Source organism: Haliotis cracherodii, unplaced genomic scaffold (genome assembly GCF_022045235.1).
Source record: "Haliotis cracherodii isolate W230 unplaced genomic scaffold, xgHalCrac1.p SCAF_15, whole genome shotgun sequence".
NCBI classification, from domain to species: Eukaryota; Metazoa; Mollusca; class Gastropoda; order Lepetellida; family Haliotidae; genus Haliotis; species Haliotis cracherodii.
Genome location: NW_027266270.1, coordinates 7,970,704 through 7,998,374, shown reverse-complemented (window position 1 = coordinate 7,998,374; position 27,671 = coordinate 7,970,704). Strand labels below are relative to the sequence as shown.

The following is a 27,671-nucleotide window of genomic DNA, read 5'->3' as shown; positions in this document are numbered from 1 at the left end:
AGAGCATTTTTGAATGTGGCTTAAAAGTCTGAGGGGGATTATATACAGTTTGCAAAAGTACCGACACAACAAGAGGTTATATAGACCCATCTTTTTCAGTACTCTGAGCAATTTCTGATACTATCAGGAACAATCTAGTATTTTGTGTCAGAGTTTATATCAAACAACGGTACCGAGACTGAATTCTTTCCATCAAAGTTCCTGTCAACATGTTGAATGCTCAGTTGAGATGTCCTAGACGCTTTGTCTCGTTCTGATCTTCCTGTGTCCGCCCCCAGCACTTGAGCACCATATATGTATCAATATCTAGCTTGGTGATGACCCGAGCGTGTGTTGGATATTTTCTGTGTTAGAGGGAAGACTGACTGTACGGAGGTGGAGTTTCAGTTGTTATGGGACTAATCTGTGTGGACCAACAAAATGAATCGCCCTTGCTAAGGTGATTTGGGTAGTCCATTTGGGCCCATGCTGCTTTGGTTGGATTTGGAGGTTTGAATCTGGTATTCGGGTTTGTGCTTTGTCCTCCCGTTGACACACCTTCCCAGGCAGTCTTCAGTGCATTGACCTTACTCTTCTGATGCCTCCTTTAACATAGAAACAATACTCGCTGCTTGACTTGAGTGCTGATGACTTAACATAGCTGCAGTTTGAAGGTAATGAAGGTTACATTACACATGTATCATCCGGATATTTCGATAGAAGAATTTAATAAGTGCATGTACGATTTAGTTAATAAATTAATGTCTTACACACACTTGGACCATTCTTCATAATCTTACAACTAAACTCACCATTTTCTGTAGAAGTAGGCAGCAACGGACACTGCTGTGATCAGGAAAGCCATTGTTACACCCACAACAATAGCCAGTGGGAAATCTGAATGACAAATTCGTTTTCAATCAGCAGCAAGAAGCGTTATACGTAATCAGATCTAAAAGGACAATAATTGTTATCCCCAAAGTTAAAAAGTGTAAAAAATCGACAAAACCCTTTCCATATTCCTAAGAAAACTCTGCCAAAGACGATTGTACGATTCCGACTACATCATGAGCATGTATTTATGAATTACTGTCAAATATTGATGATACCATGTGTTCAAATCCGTTGGAGTTTAAACATAGCTTTTATATATTCTATTGGTATGTATATATTGTTTAACGCCGCATTCAGGATTATTTGCATTTAGTACTAACCCCTAAATGGATTTATCGCGCGTATCCAAACCATAGGCTAATTACTGGAACTCAGGCACCCCCGGGTCAGCACCTTGCGTCTTGCCAAGGTCCCTAGTTCTTGCGCTAGGGGGTCAGGGGGTCTTATGACATCTCACCTCCTTTCTGCCATCGTCTGTAGTCGTCCTTTCACGCACCGGCTCTCTTCAAGAACACACGTGTTCCGCCGTATCTAATCGCTTTCGCTTTGTTGGTTATACTTTGTCCACAATCGCGTTCGTTTTGCCGATTTACGCTTCAAAACCAATCAGTTTCATCTTTCGCTATTTCGCCCCACTCCCGAAGTTTACCCCATGGACATTTACCACCTTCATCAACTCTACTTTTCGTGATGTCTCCCTCGAGAGGAGCAGCCATCAACCACAAACTCATGAGAGGAGCCAAGTACTCAAGGACAACTGGGAGACAAACCCATGGAGTACGGATAGTACATGATGCCTATGGCGAGCTTTCAAATAATGGGAATAACGAAGGTGGCACGCCAACGCTTCCTCCCAGCAATTCACGTGCAATCTGCACAGCTTGTAACAGGTTACTAACTCGGGAAGCCAGCTAAACAAGCAGCTGGGAAACATACTTCAGTTACTCAGAACATTCAACGCTCAGCGACCAACAATTCCGGCACAGAATGTCGAGGGACCCTCACGCCGCTGGGACAACATTGACGGTAAGCTGAAGTACATGGTCACACAGCTGCTTCGACAACTGGAGTTAGGCAGACGGGCATAGCAACACAGGGGGTCATCGCCAGTAAGGTATGCTGGGACTTGGTTGTAGCAGGCACAACTGCAAGTACCCTCACCAATGTGGTAAGTGTGGCAGAAATTTTCATGGCAACAGGAACTGCTTTTTAATATAGGAAATGGGGTCTAGCAGACCCCATACAAGCCCAAACAATCTTTCCCGGAAAGCAAACCAGTCGCCAGGAAAGGTAAATTCAATGCCCCTTTCCTCTGTGGATCTCAATGAAATGATACCCTGGTTACAGCAATATGCTATTAGAACGAGCGAGGATGCTATGTCTGGCGCGCGGTGGAATGAGGTGGACGGAGCTGGACGCCATCTCAGATGCACAGGTCAAGGCGCCTAGGGGCAGCCCCAGAGCCCTCATCATTCACCAGGGCTCCAACGACCTGTGCACAGTCAAGGGCAGCCAACTCTATCTTGACATGGTGGCCTCAATCCTTTGGATACAATCTCCCGACACCTGGATCCACAGTATCCACACTATATCCACAATGCTGCCCAGGCGCTACTGGTGGAGTGCCAGAGATCCAATCAGGATTGAGGGAATGCGGAAGAACATTAACTGCAGGCTTGACACATCCCCAGATTCTGGCATAAGACGTGGACATGCAGACCTCAGTAAATAAGGACTGTGTGTTACAGACAATATATTGCATGCCCTGGTTCTTGTTTTGCACTAATTAGAGGACAGTGTCCCCAAAGGTCAGTGTTTCCTTTCCCTATCAAGGCAAGCTGGGCGTCTATGCTCCACTTACCGTATGGCCTTGGTTGTGGGGAAGCTTTGTGACATGGTTCTTTTGCTACTCCTAGTAACAAAATAACTTGCTTCCAATTCAAAAAGTTGCGTTTAAGACAAAGCTGCTCTTCAGCTGGAACCTTTCCTGGGTTACATGATTCTCAGTGGGAACCTTGTATTTCTGACTTTTCAGCCATGTAATTGTAAAATAGCTTACGTCGGGCAACCCATTGCCACATATATGAGAGTGTCCTCATATTCGTTAAATTCTATAGTATTCACGTTACCTTTCGGAAGATGCACATCAACTGAAACAAATAACAAGATATAATCAACACCATTGTGTAGTTCATACTAATCCACATATAAGCATATAAGGATATGGCTCAATATTTATTATGTTTAGAGAAGTTAACACAAAAGGATAAAACGGGCAGTGAAAGAAATGGTCACCTGTCGTGGTCAAGACTTCGAGGTCTAGTATACACTACGTTTTTCCATTACCCCTTGAATACATATATCTCTTTACAGTGTCGTCGCTATATTTTTACCAACGAATCAAACAACAGTCTCGTTCTAGTTAGAGCGAGCCAGCATGCACTTTGACCAATGAACGCTTTGACCAATGAGCGTTCTGACCAATGAACGCTGATGTAACATCTCACGGTTATATTTCTCGTGCAACATGTGCCACATCAATATCAGGCAATGGTAGGATTCGCATATATTTCATACACGGAGAAGGACTCATTTGATTTCCGTGGCACATATGGGCAAATTTCATTACTTGACTGATAATAGACACGCGTCATTACCACACCGTTTATTAGCCGAATGTATCCATGGGTGGTAACGAATACAATATCGTTAAGTATTGAAGATGAACTGTTGTGTGTATTACATTGTACCTGTGCATTCCTCGATACTCAAGGAAGACCTCCCAGGTGTGGACTTCCCCTTCGGACATGCATGACAGAATGTCGCCCCCGTAACGTTGCCGTAGCGGCCGATGTCACATCGTTCACAGTAGCCGTTGATGTAGAAGGTTCCAGGACCACAAGGAACTAAAATTAAAAAAACCCATTAAATTGTGTTCTTTGAATAAAGTTCTGTTCTGTTCACAGGGTACATTTTCGTTTCAGCTTCGACTTGGTTAGGACCTCGGAAACCTTGTTAGTACAGTCCCCGTCAGTTCGGAAACCTTGTTTCTTGGTTGTTTTTTGTGTTGTTGTTTAACGCAATTGTTGTACTTAGTAATATTCCAGCTATATGACAGCGGCCTATAAATAATCGAGTCTGGACCAGACAATCCAGTGATTGAGATCATGAGCATCGATCCACGCAATAGGGATACGATGAAATGCATCAACCAAGTCAGTGAACCTGACCAACCGATCCTGTTAGTCGCCTCTTACGACACGCATAGTCGGAAACCTTGTTAGTGCGGTAACACTCAGCCGGTAACCTTGTTAGTGCGGTAACACTCAGCCGGTAACCTTGTTAGTGTGGTCCCCATCAATCCGGAAAACGTTTAAGAATGGACAATATCAGACCGGAAAAATTGTTAGTGCGGACACCGTCAGACAGGAAACCTTGCTAGTACGGGCTCCGTCAGTCCAGGAAACTTGTTAGTGCGGTCCCCGTCAGTCCAGATACATTGTCAGTGAGGACCCCATCAGTCCGGCCCAGGAACATTGTTAGTGTGGTCTCCGTCAGTTCGAAAACTTTGCTATTGAGGAACCCGTTAAATCGGAAACCCTGTTAGTGAGGACCCCGTCAGACCAGAAACTTTATTGGTACGGACCTCGTCAGTCTGCAAACCTGGTTAGTGAGGACCACTTCATACCAGAAACCTTAATAGTATGGCCTTCCTCAGTCTGGAAATATTGTTAGCGCGGACCCCTTCCGACCGGTAACCGTGTGAGTGAGGACCCAGTTAGTCCGGAAATCTTGTTGATGAGGTCCCTGTCTGTCCGGAAACCTTGTTAGTGTGGACCCTGTCAGACAGGAAACCTTGTTTGTGCGGTCACTGTTTTCTTGGCAATTATATGTTACCTATCAACCACTAGTCTTGTTATTTTCTCAATTCGGAGGGACGGAGATTAAACGAGCTTAATTAGTGCAAATGAATATACTTGTTTACAAGTGGTAGTGATGTATGCATAGTATATCAATGACACCTTGCATCATGAGCAAATAACGTAAGGAAAAATACATATACCACAGATTCTGACTAATACAGAACTATCTATAATGCGTAACATGTGAATCTAATTTCATTTACATTATCTGTCACGACACGGTGGTTTGTCAAAAGTTAAAATACCAACGAAGACATGTTGTATTTGAAATGTATATACAGTGCAATCCCGCTTATCTGGACCCCAGGTATCGGGAAATCTTGCCTATATTGTAATTTTACATCAAAGATGGCTTCCTGACGGCTATATTGAAATTTGCTTAGTGTAACACGCATCCACACAAAATTTCAGCCGTATCTGCAGTTGTTTCGGAGAAGTCCATATAGAAAGTTTATGGACGCCAACGACGAACGAAGGAGGACATTACCTCAGATGACCTTTCAAGCCAGATCAGCCTTAATTATTGTCAAAGAAGCTCAAGAAGTGAAGCAAATCCAACTTTCAAGCGTAACAATAACAACACTCACTGCAATAGAAGTCAACCCTGGTCCACCCCACACTGCATGTGACGCTGCCAGAAACAACAGGGGCGCCTGTCAGTAGGTAGTCCACGCCATCTATCGTCACGGTGAAGTCCCCTGCTATTACGGAGGAGTTCAATTGAAGAAGGGCTGTGTTGAGTCCCTCCAGACTGCTTTGTAGGCCTTCTGTCGTGTACAGATATCTTGTCATGTGACATGTCTATCGGCAAAAGTAATATATATTTGTATAAAAAGATTTAAAATACGGCGGGTGAGCGTTTGGTGCTAGTCGTCTGACCAGTCAGAGTTGCAATCCTAAGGCGTGCCAAAAATCCATTATTTTCCCTGACTTTGTAGGTTTGTCATTACCAATCGTGGTTTTCTACAAAGTGGTAAACAACTCAGAACTTCATCACTTCGGTCTCTTCTCCCACATCAATCTGACACACTGCAGTATAACTGATATACTGTTCGAAACAGCTCACTCACTTCTGTTATGCAAGAACTAAACCAGGTGCGATAGGCAGAGGTTTAATGTAATTAAGAACTTACTTTGAGCTGGACTTGTCCCAAGCGTTATAATGAATCCCATGTGGGTAATTTCCCTCTTCTGACGCTGTGCAGCATCACAAGTAGACGTACGTATGTCTTTGATGTAACACGTGTTATCTTTGATGCAAGGCAAAGACTGGGTTTCTTCTCTGGCGCGCAGTAACACCTTTGACTTCCGGTCAGCCTCATTGTCATCAATGCACTCCAGGTCTTCATACTCTTCCTCGAATTTTATCTCTAATTCATCCGCATCCTCTATCGCTGCAAAGGAATACCAAAGTCATTTTAATTGTTTTTTAGCTTTTTGGTTGCTCAGGGGGACGGGCGGTCTTCTATGGGGATAAGATATTTTTCAGCTGCAAAACAAGATGTTTATTTTACTTAAACCTATTTGCCTGAATATATGTAATTTATCAAATCCCATTCCAATGAAATAAACACGTCTTGAAGTTTGAACATAATTTGTTTTTGACTATATGACAGTGAGAGTGATCTTCAAGTTTCTCAAGAATACTCGAAAGGGCTATTAAGGTTCTACTACACCAAATCAGAACCAGTTTGGACAGTGCGGTCTTCGTAGGGAGCCTTCAGTGCAGATCGAGAGATATCTGCAGGCTGTGAATATGGGGGATATTCTGTAAGATTTATAAGTCTTTCAAATGTACATCAATCCAGTTATTAAAACTGACCATGTTTTTCTATATTTAGTACTGTCTTTTTCAACATGATGACTTGTGCTGAATGTGACCACAGCTATTTTCAAGTAGGTGACATTTGGTGCGAAACTGGGGGTGGTGTGTTTAGCTTCCGGTACTCGGAAAAGGAGCTGACTAAGCTAGTCATTTTTATGTGTTCTAAGGCCAAACTGTGCACACACGTACAGGTAATAACTGTTGAATGCTTAGTTATTTAAAAAAAATCATAACGTTACTATAGAAGTCTATGGGAAAACATTTGGTTGTGTGTAACCTTAACCAGATATTATGTTGCCAGGTTGAATTCAGTTTATCAACGAAATATAGGATATGCTAATCAAGATACGTCACCATACTACTGATATCATAAGATTGTCATAATCTGTCCTACATAAATATTCAAATAACACAAGCACTACCTGTACAGCAAACATACTTTTCGAAAGACCTTCACTGATACTTTCATCCTGTAGGTAGATCACTCACTACCTTTCCATATCCGACTGAGCCCCCAGAATGACGTGTGTGTGTATTAGTGTGAGTGTGAGTTATATATTAACGTCACATCGGCAATATTTCAGCCATATCGTGACGAGAAGTAATACATATATGTAGAATTTATAAAAACCTGTCATTAAAGGACAGTACAATAACTAGAATATCACAGAGTCTATTTAAAACAAGTTGCGAAACATTTAAAAGCAGATAGAATTAACAACACAATATAAAAATGGGCTAGAGATCGTTAGTAACTAAAGGGAGATCACCATACTAGGGACCATGGGGACTTACAGTGCCTTTGCGTCCTGCATGGACCCCGGCAGGATTTATATCATCCCAAATTACATAAACAGTAATGTGATATTCGCTTACAATCGCTTAAAATCACAACAAAAAGAACGCAATAAGTTAGCCATTATTGCACAAATCGCATGACCACATTTCACAGTTCACGCCCATACATTGTTTTCTTACTTCTGCAATTCACATCCATTGACAGGGCGGTGGTATAGCCTTGTGGTTAAAAGAGTTTGCTCCTCTTGCAGAACGTCCGGATTCGATTCCCAGCATTTGTACAATGTGTGAAGACCATTTATAGTGCTGGAAAATTGCTTAAAGCGGCGTAAACCTGACTCACTCACTCACTCACTCATCTCAGCTTGCAAACCTACCAATACAATTGGGGAATCGTCCCTGTGGGTTGTCCTCGGTAACATAGCTCCATTCGTATCCCGTCTCTAGCCCACACTTATACACAGACAATGGGGATCGGTCGAAGTCATAGCCGTCTTCACATTTCAGCTGACACAGTCTTGTACTGTTGACAACCGTGCATTCCAGATCGCCGTGCTCAGGGGAACTTACGTTTGAACATTCTGTAGATTGTGACACAAAACGAATGATGATAAATTCCGAATCAGCAGATGTCTCAAACAAATCACATCACATCACATAGCAGCTTTTAAGAATGAGCAATTTGATAGCTGTTCACGCTGGCAACCCGCCCCTAAAAAACAAAACAACAACAACAAAAACTTGAACCATAAAAACCCCAAATCCCTAAAACACACATAGATTTGAGGAATTGCTGAAATGCAATTTATCATATGTTTGTTGTTTAACGCTGTCCATATCACTATTCAAGTTATATACTGCCACCAGTGAAGGAGAGCAAGCAACGATCCACGCGGTCCAGGTACGATGGCAAGTCACCGAACCTGACCAGCCGATCCATTTAGTCTTTGACAAGCATAAGTTGTTTGAAACCATTATTTTTTTCCCTAATTCCCAACGGGTGCGGGATTATGCATAGAATCTAAAAACGGACGATTATATTTAATCAGTTACGTCATGTCTTTCTATAAAATTAAGGCAGTAAAAGGAAATGTTGCAGTGATATCAAAAGGCACATCATATACCAGGACATTCCCCTGTGTCGCAGGCCCCGACCTCGGTCTCAGATCCCTCGCAGTCGTCTCCGCCATTCTGTGGTTGTGGGTTGTCACAACGTCTGGCGCGAGTTCTCTTCCCTTGTCCACATGACGTAGAACACTCTGTCCAGTTACCCCATGCGGTCCAGTGTCCGTGAACTGGAAAAGGTTGGTCATGGGCGGATACAGCTTTTTTGAAAAGGGGGGATGCACAATTAAGATCTATTTATTGTCTTTGGTGGTAATTTATACAGAAATAAAGATTTTTTTCGAAATAAAAAGCGGGTACCGCCCATGTTGGTACACACTTTCCAACAATATTTTATCTTCAAGACATTTGAACCAGTTTACAGTGATGGTAAGCAGAATATGCCCGGTTTGTTTATTTGGTTTTTGTTGTTTGAGGATGCACTCAGCAATATTCCAACGGCAGCCTATAAATAATCGAGCCTGGACCAAGCAAACCTGTGATTGACATCGGTTCACGGAATTTTGGCACACATTTAACGAAGTAACCGAGATTATCCCCACGGATTATTTAATTGCTTTTTGCAAGCAAACTTTAAGGTTACTGAAGATCTACGGTTGTACCCGGAATCCTCAAGGGTTCCCACCTACATGCAATTACAGACTTACCTAAATTAGCATCACAGTATTGTCCCGTGTACTCGGGTGTACACCTGCACGTGTATTCTGCCACACCGTCTACACACGTGCCCCCGTTAGTACACTCGTTCTCCAGACAGTCATCCATATTGACGTCACAGTTGTCGCCGTGGTAACCATCTTCACAGGAACAGGTGTAGCCGTTCAGATCGTCGTTACAATCTCCATGGATACACGGTGAGGATAGGCATTCATCTGTGTCTGTGAAATACAGGACCGTAAGTTCACGTTAGATCATATGTATGTATAGTTCTCGATTATCCAGTGTATTATATCTCCATTCTATTATGATAAATATCATGGACGCATTAGCTTCGTTTTGAGTCCGGCTCCACTGACACGACGCTAAAAATAGCCGTCCGATCAAATTACACAGTTCTCCTCCGGTGTCTAGTGGTAGAGCGTCCGCCAGGAGAGCGAAAGGTCCGGGGTTCGATCTCCGGCCGCGTCATACCAAAAGACGGTAAAAGATGGAACTTGTTGATACCCTGCCTGGCACATTGCGAATTGCGGCGCCTTAAACGACAGGACCACCCGTGCCCCCAGGATTTTGAATGTTCTTATGACGCATCCTACTGCTGTCGGCGAGTGAGTGTGTTAGATTTAACTTTGCTTCGCAAATAAGAGTTAGGTTCATTGTCGCTTTTGAGATGTATAATAAATGTGTGACGGCGTTTAAGCTTATGTGAGAGAGGAGCGCAAATTGAGCACGAGTGACCTGACAAGGGGCACAATTAGGCGAACTTGGGATTCGATTCCACCATATGGGATTCTAAGGGACGCAACTCTGCACAGCGAATTGCGAAACCTCACCCCACTGGGCAACCCGTGCTAAACCTACTCTCTATTACCCAGTAGTAAGGTCAGTAAGATTTGTACTGATTAAAACATTGGAGCGTCACGAATAAGAACGGGTATCGAATGGAAATAGTACGGCCAAATCAACTTCACTATAATCCAATGATACCTTTAAACCAGGGTTGGACAAGTCACTCTGCTTATAACACCCTCACAGTCCTCAAAAGGAAACGATTTGCAGTTTTGTCGTTTTATCAAAGAAACATGTTCTTTTAAAAAATATTTCTAAATAGCGTTCTGAAATCCATACCGTCACATTCACTGGGGATCTGTATAAACGAATCTGAGAGGTTTGCTGAAGTGAAGTCTTTCCAGTTGAAGACGTCCCCGAGGCTGCCCGTGAAGCAAGTGTGTGACGTCAGTGACGGAACTGTCTGGGGGGAACGCCACATGTTCACCTGGGATACACTGCCCTCAAAGCCAGCACCTGTGGGCATCCCGATCACGTCTCTCGTTACAGTTCAGTCATGTTCTAACCATACGTATGACAGTAATGAACTTACATTAACTAAATATATAACGTAGAAAGCAAAATATCAGTGAAAATTATTTGAATGGATTCCTGAATATCAATGATGGACAATTACGAGTCGCGAGCAAAACATTGTGCTATGAAGACCGACAGGCGGTTTGGAGTTGGTTTAAGCAGCGGATGTAAAGTCACATTCAGACTGAAACCAGTGGCTGTAAACAAAAGATTGCTTTGATTTTTGATGCGTGAAATTTTGAGAGATTGCATTTGACTTCTGGTTTATATATAGATAGGGGTGATTGAAAGTAAAAAGGGCATACGATTTCATCATTTTGTCATTACTTCAGATTTCTGGCCTCAGTCCCTTGATTTGCATCTGAAGTTCACCAGGAATTTAGAATCTCGCTGACAGTACATGTCGTCCAACAGCAAGTGGTCAACTTATACCACACATGGACGAATAAGTTTCTCGTCATTTTCCTTTCTTTATTAATGTGTATATACATATATGTTTCATCCATTTAATATATAAACATGAAATAACAAGAAGGGCTAACCTCCCGTGGAGACCAGAATAGATTGGCCATCATTAGCGTCAAAAGATACAGCGTGCATGAGACTGTGGACCTCGTCTACACTGATGGAGAGTATATTGTTGACGTAGTTCATATTTATCTGATACCATCTGCTTGTGTTCAGGACCGCCACATCGAGCACTGTCCTGTTAACCAAATACCACGACAAATTCATTCTTCATGTGTTCAAATGAAACAAAACCCAGTAAGTAATTCGAATTCTTCCTTACATCTCTCTGACATGCATAGATCATGTGTTGTTTAAGGGACAGTAACCATTGCACCCTTTATAGATTCTTCAAATAACCTTCTCTTTTTATAACTTTGTAAGGCGCTTTAAAATTTGTAGAATTTGATAAAAATAACATGTAACATAACATTGTATGATTCATCTATGAAATTCAATCAAATTAAATCCCATGAATCAGCTACCAGTGAAATCGTCCAGATGAACAGGTTTTAGGATTAACAAATTAGTTTGTAGTAATGCCCCGTGAGTAACATATATAGACCCGAGAAGATCCCGGTTAGAGAGGGTCTTCAGCAACCCATGCTTGCGTAAAAGGTGACTATTCTTGTCGTAAGAGACGACTTACGGGATCGGGGGGTCATCGTCGCTTACTTAGTTGATGCATGTCATCGTATCCGAATGGTGTAGATTGTCTTGTCCAGACTTGATAATTTACAGACAGCCGTCATATAGCTGGAATAGTGCTGAGTGCGGAGTTAAACAAAGAAAGAAAGAAACTCAAACTGAAACTTGGTCACCATCGCTCCTCATCAGTCGGGATCGGGCTGTCAGACTCGCTGACTTGGTCGATGCATGTCATCGTAACCCAATTGCCTGGATCGACGCTCATGATGTCAATCACTGGATTGTCTGGTCCAGAGAAATACATTTATTGGGATACGTTCGCGACAGTAATATTCCGGACGGGGGGTCTCCGGAAGGACGGGGTCAAGCCTAACGCTGGTTTACTGTATTAAATTGCGAAACACAATATGATAACATTTGGATCCAAAACCAGAATGCAGTTCATTTACTGTTCGTGAAGATGGCATATCCTGTTGGTTAAGCGTTCGTGCGTAACGTCTAAGGCCTTGGTTCGATTTCCCAGACGGATGCAATATGTGAGTCCCATTTCTTGTACCTCCCGCCGTGATATTGCTGGTGCAAGCCAAACTCACATACAATCGCATTTACCGTTCGCTTTCCCGACAATTTTGTTTGATCTCAGGACTACTTACCCTTTTACCAGTAGCTGCAGTTCAGAAGTGGTTGTCATGGAGATGGACAGAATACTAGTATGCTTATCTCTAGATGTCAGAGATATGACGTCTCCTGCTGAATGATACACCAGCCAAAAACGAAGTTCAAATCCGCTTTGAATATCAAACTCTTTTGTGGCGACTTCCAGCTGAACACTGGCGTTTTGAGAACTAGACACAGCCACGTCAAACTCTGTGGAAAAAAAGATACCAACTAACCAAAATGATTGTTTGTAGTCACTGTTTTATAACACGCAATTTGTGTTCATTGAAAGTGATGCAAAAAACAATTTAGGACATCAATCATGTCCGGCGGACGATTTATTTGAAAAGTCCCTGTCCTTCGAATTGACGAAATGAAATACAACATTGTTTAATGTTAAGTCTGATCACCTTTTTAATGTCCCATTTCAGCATGACGTTACAGCTTTTCATAGTGACATCGTGTTCAAGTAGTAGTAGACTGAGAATGACATGAAACTAAGCATAACTTCTGTATTGTATATGTCGATACATTATGTGTTTGTATATTTGCAGGTGTTATTAGACATTTCCGGAATCGGAATACTCACCTCCTGAAGGCGAGTACTGTCCATTCATCACACCAGTCGGCATACACTTACATCAAACATAAAGACTTCGTACTGTTTGAAAGATTGTTGTATACTCAATAGCCAAATAAACCATCATAGATATAATTAGGTCACTATTACTCTTACCTTGGAGTAGAAAAGTATAGAGATATGCATGACGTACGTCTACAGGAGGTGACACTGTCTGAGCCTTGAGACACTGTCGTCATGACGCCCGAGCAGGCTGTGCACTCTGTAGAACCCACGTTGTCAGCGTACTGCCCTTGACTGCACGGAGTGCAAGGCTCAACACCGTTTTCTGAGAAATGCCCAAGTTGACACATGGCTGAAAAACAAAAGGAATAAATTAATACCGTTCTTTATTTTTAATAATACTGGTGTAGTGTTGTTTTACGCAAGGGGACCCGGGTTGCCAAGTCGTTTCAGATGTGTCCCATAGGCACGCCAGACACATTTATGATGGTGGGTACGAATCTTGGTTCCCTTGATTATGTTTCTAAATTTGTCAGCGCCATTCCCGTGTTCCCGTGGGTTTCACCAAAGTTGTAACAATGCTCATTTACTCTTTAACAGTATGTTTAGTCAAGATTTCAGAGGTCTTGTGATGGCTTACCAAGACATCTATCAACAGTTGTAGTTTTATTTTGTAAAGTTATTCTTCCATCAGGGCACTGGATACACCCACGACCTTCAGCCTCGGGTTGGTAGGTTCCAATAGGACACTCCTTGCAGCTGTTGTCTCCCTCTGAATGGTACAGACCTTCTCCGCATCCAACTGCAATTAGAGGAGAGGCACTTAGAAACATATTACATGATATACAGATCGATCAATGGTCAATCGGCTCGATGTCAAGCAAATCAAAATGAAAATATGTAAAAGTTGCTGAAGAGTGAGTAAAAGCACAAAATTGGCCCAACTATAATCGCGGAAAACTAATTTGGATATGCCAAATTCGTTCTTCATTCTTTTAGATATGTTTCATTCCAACGTTTGAGATTGGACCTGCCATGACGCCCAACAATGCACTTCAAGGGAAGGCTGCAGTGTTTAGAAGCCTTGAAGGTGCGCCAATGACTTTGTAACTTTCTACGTCTACGGTTTGATTGGAATTATAAATGAAAACTTTGCCTACAGTGAAAAAAGAAAGAAAACCATTATGTTACCATAATGATAAGAAATCACAAGTCCATTGTACGATTCAGACAACATCATGAGCATGTGTTTATGAATCAATATTAAATAGTGTTGATACCAGGTTTTCGCTAAATTGCCTCACTAGTGGCACCCGTCATATACACATGCAAAGGCAAATCAAATGTACTTGTTGAAATAACAAACATCACTTTTATAACAGATATGCTAGAAATAAAGATATTACTTATAACCTAATAGCTCTATGTTCCCTTTCTTGATGGGATATACAAATCGTCCGATTCTCCAATACATTCACCTCTATCTTAAAAAGACCTTTATGTACTTACCACAGCTGTATGTGTTGTACGATGGGAAGGTATCAAGCGGGCAATCCAGCTCAATTGTTGGCCTTTCTATCTCCATCTCAGATCGGACTTCCTGATCGAGGTGTTGAAACAGTTTGGAGTTGTCGCCCTTTATGTCCTCGGTAATATGGTTATACAGGTTCAGAAGAGTCTTCTCAGCATCCTTGAAGGTTTCTCTGAACACGTCGCCATCGAGGGCAAGGAGGATGTCAACTTTCTCTGTCACACGGGTTCCTCGCTTTCGTCTTCCATTACCAGAAGAGCCACAGGTCACCTTTCATTGGGAGAACGTGAGAAAAAAACACACAAAACAACAACATGTAACAAAAGATATGACTGGTTTGTTTGTTGTTTAACGCCGCACTCAGCAGTATACCAGTTATATGACGTCCGCCTGAAGGTAATCGAGTCTGGACGAACAACGATCCACGGCTTTGGGTACGATGATACGCTATCAACAATGTCACCGAGCCTGACCACCCTATCCATAAAGACGCCTTATACGATAATTATGTTACTGGGGAACATTCATACCACGAAGTCCCCTCAGGTTCATTTTTGTGTCAGAATCTCCACATGCAAAATATGCATTTGTCGGGCCCAGGGAGAAAGACAAATGTAACTCCGCTTTTAACGCTATTTCAGTTATATCACAGCATGAAAGCTTAATGTTTGAGAGGAGATGCAGATAGAAGGCGTTTGCTCCCAGCGAATTGCGGAACATGGAACTTAATGCGTTTGTGTCATGATGCTATGACAAAATTGACGTCAAAGTGAACAGCTACCCAGTATTGAAACACTTTTCAGAAAGATATATATGAGAATGCTTGAATAAATGGTGATGTAGCTTACCTTCACATTGGCAATCGTCCTCCCTGATTGCCCGAGAGTTTCGCTGAAAGGGCTTTCCTTGAATGCGTTCAGGAAATTTGTTTTTATTTCATTCTGGGCAGCTTCCTCCGAGCACAGACCATCGTAGTAGAACAATACTGACATAATTGTGTTTGTTGGACTGCGAGACTCTGTAAATAATAAATCACATAGACACTTACAAAGTTTGGTATTTATTGCTGTCTAACGCCACACTCAGCAATTTTCCATTAAATATTCGAGTATGGACCAGAGAATCTATTGACATCATCGGTCCACGTAACTGGGAAACCAATTTCGCTAAGCTCAACAATATGCATCCAATCAAATTTGTCGCCTCTTACCACAAGCAAAGGTTTGTGGGGACCTATTCTCTTACATGGACTCCCCGCGGATTTAACACTATTTCAGATTGTGGAGTTGATTAGATCAAGTGAACGTTGTACATAACATTGCATTTACTAATGAAATACTACAAATGACATTATTCATGTTCATTGTTAGAGCAATGAGGTACTACGGACTTCAGAACCTTTTTCGTTGTTATTATTTAAGGCTTGCTTCCCAGCAAATCTGGCTTGGCATTCACTTACATGTGAACTGAATAAAATGACATTGCCATTCGGATTTCCATAAACGAATCTACAGTAAATGGGTCATATGAATATGTATCTCGTTTGACGATTCCCTGACAACCAGGTCATGGACATCTTGTATCAGTGTTGAGGATCAGTCAGGCATCAGATACATACATTGGGATTTATCTTTAGGAAACACTGAAGTGAAACACTGTACAGCAACAAGTCCAAAGACACATCCTGGTTAAAATAGTGACAACTATAACAACAATGTGTCGAGACCGGGATTTGTTCGACATGTCCGAGTTCGAGACAACCGAGATCCACTGTATTAAGAAAATCAAAGGTCCTCAGTATGTGCACGTCATACTTTAAACCTGTTCTGTTTTACATGTTGACTAACTGATTTATGTTTCTTCAAAACTTAAAACAAGCATAAGCATCAAGGAGTTGATTGATAAACGTATTGTCAAGACACATGTATATTGATGACAATGGAGAATGTACTGCATAAATTAATAAGATATTGGCAGATCGATGACATACTTACTTGTACACGCTGGTAGTTCTTGAATAGGGAGGGGGCCAATCTTCCAGTCTCCAGACTCCCCACATACCATTAATTGTCCAAAATGTGCTGTAGACCTTGTGAGGTCAGTTCCCTTCATGCACTGCATCTGACAGAAATTGCCATCTTCCCAAAGGTCACACGCCAGAGCTCCGTTGGTAGGTGGTGATAATTCTCGGCAGGTGTTGAAGACTGCAATCAAGTTATCATTCCTCGGTCAGGCGCTTTGTTTTTCATTTGCTTATGAATGACACGTCACGAATGGCCTCCCTGTCAGCTGACTGAATGAACATGTTCAATGACTCGTACTTGTTTGGCACAATATATTTTCAATCTTTTTTGAAAGACCTCGAAGTTGAGAAGGCCAAATGGTAGTGTTGCTGTAATATTCCTCGAGGTGAAGGGGAAGCTGACTATTGTGATGCAGCCTTTCAGAGGGTGTTTTGCCACTCTGAATCTTTATGCATGGATATAGTATTAAACAGAAAAAGCTGAGATGGAATCGGCTAACTCTATCCTTAAAATGTTTAGCCTGGGTGTGGTGCGGTGCGGTGCGGTGCGGTGCGGTGCGGTGCGTTGCGGTGCGGTGCGGTGCGGTGCGGTGCGGTGCGGTGCGGTGCGGTGCGGTGCGGTGCGTAAACATCCATATTTCGTAAACATCCAATGTAATAATTGCTTACACAAATGGTTTATATTCGAATCTAAAATTCAAAAGATGCCCATGTAAATAATGAAATCAATGACCAATATAAGTAGAAATAAAATGTCCTTCAACATATAATATCTGGATCCGATCGAAGTGGATAAACAAGATCACGTTAAACAGGTTCCATCCTTGCAATTGGAGTAACGTTGACATCATCCATAAGCCTTTTGTTAAAGGAAGTCATCAAGTGATACACAAAGGCGGGAAGACCCAAAGTAACACGACCAAGCTAAAGTTCGTCCTAATGGATTTCCCTTTTTTGCAGATGACACCAGTGATATAAGTACTTAAACGTTACGATTTCACGCTAATCTATACATGTTATGGACTTAAGCAGCTTTTGTAATGACCGCTCAATGACTACCCCTAAAATGTAGAGGTATACTTACAGCTGCAGGAGGGTTGTGAAGACATGTCCCAGTATGGGTAGGCAAGTTCATTATCAGAGTTGGCTAATTCACACGTGGTGGCCTTTGCACCTTCTAAGACGTAGTTACCAGTACAGCTGAAGGAGCATGTAGACCCGTGCCGGTACCCATCGGGACAGTCCACTCTCATGTAGGGGAGCGGGTACTGGGCGAAACACTTCAGTTCTGAAGATATGGGCATTCTTTAGAATATGTGTATACATGTAATTCGTTAATGTACTAAACTTCTATGTATGATGATTGTAAACAAGGTAAAACAAATGCCTGTAGTTTTTATTTCATAGGGAAATGAAAGAGAAATGATAATTTTGCTTACGAAATGTTAAGGTCACCCGTCTGTTTTCCTTGTTTTCATAGTTGGCACCGAACTCGTTAGCAATCATGAGGAATACTTCATACTATGACAGAAACTCTTCCATTAACAAAGGGATGTGTTCTACTAATTTCAAAACCGGATTTATTTCCGAACGCAACATTTGCCCGCGGATGTAACTGGTCACGGCGTGTGTTTAATGTCTTGCAAAGTTATGAGAAGCCTTCTTTCAATGGCCTCCGAACTGTGTTACCTTTCACAACGACCTTGAACTTGCATTCCCTGGCCTTATTTCCGGCGCTGTCCGCTGCTGTGTAAATAATTTCATATACACCCACGGGATGGTAGTCTGTGTTAGATATGCCAGATGTCTGTATGGGTGTGATAGACTCCCGACTGTTGTCTGTGACAGCGGGGACGTCCCAGTCCACTAACGCCAGGGAGGAGCTTCTTTCTGTGAAATACGTCTTAACGCTTGGGCAGTTGGTGAACTTCGGTGGTTCCGAATCTGAAGCATACACAAAGATGACCCCTTGTGGATTTCTGGTGGTAAACAGAAACGGTGATTACGTGTCATCGTACCCTGACGACGTATATCGTAGCCCATGATATCAATAACCCGTGTGGATTTCGACAACCTATGCTTTCCATAAGAGGTGACCAAATGGATCGACTGATCAGTCTCGCTGACTGGAATCTTTGTTATTTGTTTTTGCTGTTGTTTAACGCCGCACTCAGCAATGTTCCAGCTACATGACGGCGGTAAATAATAATCGAGTCTTGACCAGACAATCCAGTGAATGACATCATGAGCATCGATCTATGCAATTGTGATAAGATGCTATGCACCAACCAATTCAGCAAACTGACCACCAGATACCGTTAGTCGCCTCCTACGATATAGTCGCCTTCTACGGCAAGCGTGGGTTGCTGAAGACCTATAATCACCCGGATTATCACGGGTGGCTGGCTTGATTGATAGCATGTCATTCTATCCATTTGCGTGGATCGAGGCTCATGATTGTCTCGCCCAAACTCGATTTCTTCCGGACCGCCGTCATATAGCGGTAACATTGTACGGTAATTGAGTGCGGCGTATAAACAACAAAAGAACGAAAATAACTGGAGCTTGAATATTACTGTGAGAGGCGTTCCACAACAAACACACGTACACAAAAATACGTGTACTCCCAGGTAAGATACGTTACAACTGTAACCTCTGAATAACGATCCCAGAACATGCATTAGAAATTTTATTATGTATACTATGAATATTATTATGTCAAATGGTATTCCGCACACACTCACCTACACATTCCGGAATGGCACCTCGCCACTGACCATCATAAGCACATACTCGGACACGTGACTTTCCGGGTTTGACGTCATATCCGGGTTTGCACATGTAGGAACATGCACTCTTGAAGTTAGTACCATCAGTGCACGTAAACGTGGCATCCGGTGCAAGGGATTGAGGTGGACACGTGACAGCTGAAATGTGGAGTTTATGAGGGCACATGGATACGAAATATGTATTTGGTTCACACCATACGTCGATATACTGAGCATAAATGACTGATAGGTGGGCCTTTTCTTTTGGTCAGGTATTCTTGTGTTTATGAGGCGCCGTTTTACAATTTATTCCCTTTTTTATTTTCGTTGTGTCCATACTGATGTTTAAGATACCTACTTAGCATTTATGATTGTTTCCTCCTGATGCAGGTTGGAAAGCATTTTCATTTAGTTAACTAAAAGCCTTTATAATCGTCGTATTTGCCCACAACATAATCTGCCCTACTTTTGGTAAGAATGGATCATGGACAGTATTGACCTATTTCAACAGGTCATGGAAAATGTGCTCTTTAACCATCTTGGGAAAGAAATACTTTGATCATAATCAAGGCCAATGATTGGTGTGACGCTTACTTTCACAGGCTGGCTCTACCGTAGTTGACCAATGGCCATTCTGCTTGCATTGTCTGTGCTTTGAACCCTTTATCTTGTAACCATAGTAACAGCCGTAGTTGCAGTTGGTACCGTAGACGAAGTCGGCGCTAGGATGGCAGACATAGTAACCATTCTTGAAGGTTTTGTTTGGTCCAGGCGAACATCTGATAGCTGAGTTGAAAAATAATGATCATTGGAGATCGTTGATACCGCAATGATTATGGCTCACAAAGTCTTTTATACTGTTACAACCCTGGAGAACGCAGTTCTTAGAAGTGGAGGTCTTCCGACACATAGGGATCAACTTTTGATATTCTCAAACCATCCAGCACCCACTACACGAGTCACTTTTGTGCATGTAAACCGGTGGATTAATTATTTTTTCAAAGATTTTCGGATTTACTTTTGTTTAAAATTAAGAAATATCAACTCATGGCGCATGGTTGATCATTGTCGATCAATTCAACTTTCAACTTCATTACTGCAGATGATTGTTTTTGAAAATCATGTGTAGAACTCACTTGTGACATTGACCGTCATTACACAGGACCCCATATTCCCTGCTCTGTCTCTGGCTGTGTATGTGATTGATGTCCTTCCTTCACCAAACAAGTAGCCGGACCGCTTTCTGCTCGCCCGTTTGGCTCTGTGTCATGGACAAACGTATCTATGATCTTCGTTCAATAGTTATGATTGTAACAGGGCGAGGAGTCATCCGACAGATGACATCCTCACCTCGTCAGCCTCTGTAGTCATGTGGACATGTCGTCAGTCTTTGGATCAGAATGGATGTGGTTCGAATCCCATCACAAGACTCGGAAAGCCTTTTGGCACCAAACGTGGTGCTCAGCAGGTTTATAGCACATTTGGGCAATATAAATCTCAGTACCCTCCATATAAACATATATATGCGGCCCGGGACGTGCCTTTCTGTTGGCGTCGGTTTGTAGCAGGGCTTGGAGTCATCCCAGTGATGACATCCTTTCCTTGTTAGCTTGCTAAAGGGAATGACCATTTTTGCCATGTGGACAAGGCTTCCGACCTCGGATCAGAATCGGAAACTTTATGACCGCTAAAATTTCATAAATGATTGTGTCTAACTTGGCATATAACACATGTGACCAGTGATAATCAGTGTCCCAGGTCGCGAAACATTGATAGATAAATAATAGTACGTAAATAAAGTAAGACACGGAATTTGTGTGAGAGAACCAACAACGATAAAAGTTTGTCTTACGCAACAGCTCCATCTTTGCTGTCGTGGGCTGACGCATCATCGTCGTTCCAGTAGACCTTGGTACTTGTCTGGATGGGATCGGAGGACGTATGGATGTCCATGGGGCAGGTAACTACAGGAGGAGAGCGGTCTGCAAACGAATCAAAGAACAATATATCTCTAGAAAGTAGTTGACTCCTTCTCTTCATGCATGTTTTATTCATGCATATTTTATACCACGTAAAATATTACCAAGTTAGTAACCGTACGCTGATGTTTTGGACAAAAAATACTTCTATGAGGATTATAAATCTCCATGACCTGGCTCATAGAATTATCTGCGACGGTCCATGGCAATCTACGGCAATCCGTAGTGATTTGGGGCAATCTACTGCAATCTGCGTCGATCTGGGAAAATCAACGGCAATCTGAGGTGATTTTGTCCAATCTGCGATGATTTCGGGCAATCTACGGCACTCTGCAGTGTTTTGGGGCAATCTACCGTTATTTTCGGAAATCTACGGCACTCTGCGGCGATCTGCGGCGGTTTGGGACAATCTACGGCGATCTACGGCGACCGATCTGTGACGGGTCGGGAGTTCCAATTATCCCAATGTGTCACTAGGTCCTCTTGCTACAGTTTCCGACATGAGACAGAGCAACTAAACTAGTGTCCAAAAGAAACGATACCAACTTATTTTCAAAATTGTTTTTTACTAAGTGAATTGTCTAGTATGAAAACATGCCAATTCGTATTGCACATCCCAAACACAGCATAGTCGATAAAAAATACCGGGAACACGTGATCACTTCCGGGAAAAAACGTAAATTTCGTGAAAGTGACATTTCCCTCTCTAGCATGTTCTGCACGTGCATAAAAACTGTATAAAACGGCTGATCAGACGCGTTGATATCACAGCAACAAAATGAACACAAGATATGCCACGTTTGACAGCCATCGAGAGAGAGAGAGAGCCGTTGGAATGGTCCAACAAGGAGCGTCACACGTCGACGTCGCCAGAAGGTTGGGCTGCGCACGCATCACTATCACCAGGTTGATGCAGCGGTCACGTCAGACAGGTCAGACGTCAGACAGGCCCAGGAGTGGAAGACCACGTGTAACCACGCCCCGTGAAGATTGTTACATCCGGGTATTACACCTGAGGAACCGCACCGTCACAGCGACGTCCACGGCGGCTACAGCACTGGGACACAGGATCAGTCGACAGACCGTCTACAGGAGACTACGGCAGTATGGTATCCAGCCACGTCATCCCTACCGCGGACCGCTCCTGACGCCTCGACACCGGAACAACAGACTGATCTGGGCCAGGCGAGTTCGACGTTGGCAACGGCGGGACTGGGCACGTGTTATGTTCTCTGATGAGAGCAGATTCCTCATCTTCAGAAACGATGCACGGCAGCTTGTATACCGACGATTTGGTGAACGTTTGGCGCCTAACTGTATCCAACAGGTCCGGCCGTTTGGAGGTGGAGGGTTAATGGTTTGGGGTGGCATATGTGGTGACGTCAAAACGATGCTTGTCGTAATTCGTGGAAACCTGAATGCACAGCGTTATCTTGATGACATCCTACGGCCTGTTGTGGTGCCCTTTATTCAGCAACAGCCTCGTGGACTCCTTTTCGAACATGACAATGCAAGGCCACACACAGCAAGATTGACCCCGAACTTCCTTGCCAACGCCAACGTACAGGTTTTGCCATGGCCCGCATGTTCACCGGACATGAATCCCATCGAGCACTTATGTGACCACCTCGATCGGCAAATCCGACGTCGCCGTGTGCGTCCAGTCAACGTCCAGGACTTGGAACGATGTCTCCTCGAGGAATGGCAACGCATCACTCCCAACGTCATCAGACGTTTGACGTCATCAGTCCATAGGCGTGTTCTGGCATGTATTGATGCTCACGGTGGACATACCCGCTACTGACTTGACTTTGAGACGTGTGGTGTGACATTTCCCGTTGTTTCTGTGATCAGTGCTCTAACGAAATGTTCATTTTTCGACCCCACCCATCTTTAAAGGCTTGTCATATTGGTTGTACAGATTTTATTGAAATGAAATTTTTGTACAGATGTTGTGAAAGGATTTCTCAAAAGCATAACACCAATCCTAAACTTCTGCATTGTTTAGTTTTTCTTTTATGTCGTTGCAAACAGGTGGTATCGTTTCTTTTGGACACTAGTTTATATTACGTCACATACACTTCATAAATGTTTTCCCTTGTGTCCCTCTACTACTGAGGCACTTCGAGCTACTACCGAGACACTTCGAGCTACTAACGAGGCACCTCGAGATACTATCGAGGCACTTAGAGCTACTACCGAGGCACTTTTGATCCACTATTACCCCACTATCACGCCGCTATTGCTTCACGATCACGTCACTTTGAACATACAGCTAGCTATCGCCAGACGTTCGCAATAACATTTCTCGACATAAGGGAAAACATTTATGAAGTGTAAACCATAATTCGTCAGATCCCATATACCAAGTTTACACGGCGCTACATTTTTATAAACCCGGCTTTGGTATCAGTGTGCACTAAAATGCCACTCCACTCCCTTTGAGTATACAAATCCAAGCTGTCATATGAGGTGCTAGAAGGTTTACAGCAACATAACCATCTCATCCATCCGGTTACATCTCATCCATCCGGTTACATAACTGCTGGGTGGGCAGAGGGATGTTCTAACACGTCTCTGATGAGACATCACAGTGTGGGCAAGGATCGAAGCCCTGGACACGCTCAGTAGTCAAACTGTCAGCGTAGGCAGTCCCTAAGATGACACGCTTACAGCATACAGAGTAAGCTACTAAGACATCTTGTTCCCACTTTGTCCTTTTCGTTATGAAGCTCTTCTCAAGGATACGGAAGGAATCGGTTGTTTCAGTCCCTGGAGCAGTGATGCATGTACAGTGCAGAAGAGGTAACCTTCACCTTCTAAGGTCAGTCTGGGCTGCAGGTCGTTGTGTTGGTTTGGTAAAGGTATGTGATTTAGGGAGTTTGGCTTAACGCCGCTTTGAACAATATTTCAGTTATATCAGGGCGTGTCCGCTTGACGCAGGATGTAAGCCCGAAGTATGCAAGCTGTCGATGTCTACCGCTTCGGTGAAATCTGCGAGCCCGTGTAAGATGCTTACTCACGACAGGACAAACCGTGATTCCTTCATGGACATATTCGAATGATCATAGATTGAGTTGTTTGATCTCCCAAGCGACGCAAATCTGCAAGTCAGTGCCGGCGCATTAGACGGTGTGACCACCTGTGTTCCGAAGACCGTACAATCTGTTTCATTAATCAGCTGTCAAAAAAGATGTTGCTGATGACCGATGAACGGATGCTACAAACACTTCAAATGTACTCATGGTAACAGTCCAATGTTCCATCAGATTATTGACAATGCCCCTTCTCTCTGAATATCTCATAATGACGATTTATTGTACCACCACGAGTGTAATAAGAGTTATATTACCTGGAGGGGGGCCTTGTCTTGTGCCCCAAGAGATGAATATAATGGCTATTGGTACCCACCACCAACGTTTTGTACGACGCTTTGGTAACACCTGGACATCTGTCTGACCTGGAAGAGAATATTTCAATAATTAATCCACGGTCATATTTTGTCAATCAGACCTTGTAAAATGTAGTGATACACGTGTGTTGGATATCGGTTATGTATATATACGACGACTTAAAGAGTTAAAAATTCAACGTTGGCAATAGTGATATGAATATGAAGATGTAGAATATATATTTTTACAATCATATTACAAATATATGGTATTCAGCAAACATACTTCATCATCTGACACTGGAGCCTCTATTGACGCTTTAGAATATGTGTTTTTATCAATGTGTGTAAAAACTCAACCGCAAAAGTAATGTTTCTGTTTGTGAAATGCACAAAGTAGTAATTTGTGAAAAGAAATGTATACAAACGTAAAGAGACGCATTGAAGAAACAGTGTTAACTATTTACATCATCTATTTTGAGCGCGTAGCAGGAACGTCTCGTTTGACGTTTTTTGCACATGCCGCGCAAATCACATGCAAAAAGGCGAAATTTCACCCCTTGTTCACCCTTTTTAAGCCACCATATAAGAAACACCGAACATTTCACAGTCGACTTTGAAAAAGGACAGGAAACATGGTTCGATAAACTGAACTCCAGAGAAGCGTTGCCATTGGGATGCTACAGGCCGGATCAACGTCAACTGTTGTGGCGAGGCACTTTGGATGTCATGTGTCTACATCATCAGATGTGCATGATTAGACTGTCAGTGTCCAAGACCGGCCTCGTTCTGGATGGCTGAGGGTCACTCCTCCAGCACAGGACCATTACATCTGGGTGACCCACCTGCGTGCCCGATAGAGACAAGCAACACAGATAGCTGCAACCATTCAAGGTCCATGTCATCCCGTGTCATCCCGTGTCATCCCGACACAGTTCGTCGTCGTCTAAGAGCGGCGGGAATCAGATGTCGTTGTCCTTACGTCGAGTCCATACTGACTCCAAATCACCGCCAACAACGCCTGCAGTGGGCCCAACATCACCTGCGTTGGCGACATCAACAGTGGCAACAAGTTATCTTGCCGCATCAGAGTGTGGAGACGACGTTATGAGCGTTACGCTAACTGCTGTGTCTTACAGGCCGACCGGTGGGGAGGAGGAAGCATCATGGTGTGGCGACGACGTAGTGAGCGTTACGCTGACTGCTGTGTCTTACAGGCCGACCGGTAGGAGGAGGAATCATCATGGCGTGGGGAGGCTTCAGTCATCATCACAGGACCCCTCTACACGTGATCCGTCAGCGTGTTACTGCTGTCCTGTACAGGGATGATGTTCTTCGTAATCACGTCAGACTCGTCGTCCTGGGTCAACCTCAACTCAGGTATTTCAGCAAGACAACGCTCGTCCCCATACAGCACGTGTCTCTATAGACTTTCTCAGAGTGAATCACATTCCTGTGATGCCCTGCCCGTCTTTGTCACCGGACATAGCGCCAATTGAAATTGGGAGACGTCTTCAGGCTGCAAAGCAGCCACATACACTTGAGGAACTGGAAGCGACTGAGTATGTATCTACACTTTTATAATATAAGTGGAATACACAACTCTGTATGCCAGAGGGCACGGGGGGCCTAGTCGTATGAGGTACCACAATTCGCTGTGCAGAGTTGCGCCACTTAGGCGTGCCCGAAACCTATGACCAGCAACCCGATTGGCCCTAATTATGTTTCTAATTTTGGCAGCACTTTACCCGTTTTATGATTCAAGCACTATATGTCATAGGACAGCATATGTCTTTTCGAGTTTCCATCAGACTGACATTTATATGTCGATGATATCCGATCCGATATCCTTGCTAGGGCGTATTGCCATTTGCAAAACAAAAAAAAACCTTTGCATAGATTTGGTGTCATATGCCAGATTCCGTCATCACAGACCAGGAACCGTAACTTTGCATCCTCAAGGCAGGTAACTGTGCATGTACTACGGCTTGCCAGACTGGAGTGTTGGTTTACAGGTATTTCGTGGCCTGCTGGATCAGTGCAGTACTTGACAGAGATGGGGAGACGACCAGCTGTCAGACTGCAGGTGCGCTGAAACAGAGTGAGTCAGTTGGATGTATCGCCGCTTTGTGCCTACAATCCAAGGATTATAATCAGGAGGAATATTGGATTCAATACATCCTACCGGACGTTGCATTTGGCTCGACTAAATCACCACCTCGTGGGGATTCCGGGTTAGAATTGGTCACAAGCGGCCCCTACCATTTGAGGCAAGGTGACTTGATTGGTCATAATGCTCACATACCCGTGAAGATCCGGGATAGAACAGGTCTTCAACAACCCATGCTTGCCATGAAGGTGACTATACTTGTCGTAAGAGGCGACTAACGGGATCGGGTGGTCAAGCTCGCTAACTTGGTTGATGCATGTCATTGTATCCCAATTGCCTGAATCGATGCTCATGATGTCAATCACTGGATTGTCGGGTCCAGACTCGATTAATTTTCAGACCCCCGTCATATAGCTTGAATATTGCTGAGTATGGCGATAAACAACAAACAGACAAACATTCATAATGCTCATAATGTGAATCACAGGGTCCCGTTCCTTAAAGTCATTTTAACGCTACGTTTATCTTAGATCTGTGTCAAAGTTTGGAGTTGGGATAGCCTTAGCGCTAAGATCGCTTTGTGGAACAGGGCCCTGGTCCAGGTTCGATTAATATAAGGCCGCAGTCGTTAAATGAAATTGTTGGTTTATGACGTTAACCACAATGACAGTAGCCATGTTAGACACCCGATCACCCGAGTATGGTGTGACGTACGGATATGAGCCAACCATTCGCATCATATAGTGAAACCTCGTTAATCCGACATCCACCTCCCCAATCAGTACATTACTGGAGGCAAATCCGTACGGATTAACAGGGTTTCATTACAGAACATAACGTACCTGACAGTTGTTTTCGGATACAACAGCAAAACAAATGACGACACCAAGCCAGTACCTGGCCGCCAT

The 27,671-nt window shown here is 43.3% G+C and overlaps 1 pseudogene; it reads right to left on the bottom strand.

Moving 5' to 3' along the window:
- Positions 1-134: 134 nt before the first annotated feature.
- Positions 135-27,671, bottom strand: LOC139462216 (sushi, von Willebrand factor type A, EGF and pentraxin domain-containing protein 1-like; annotated as a pseudogene).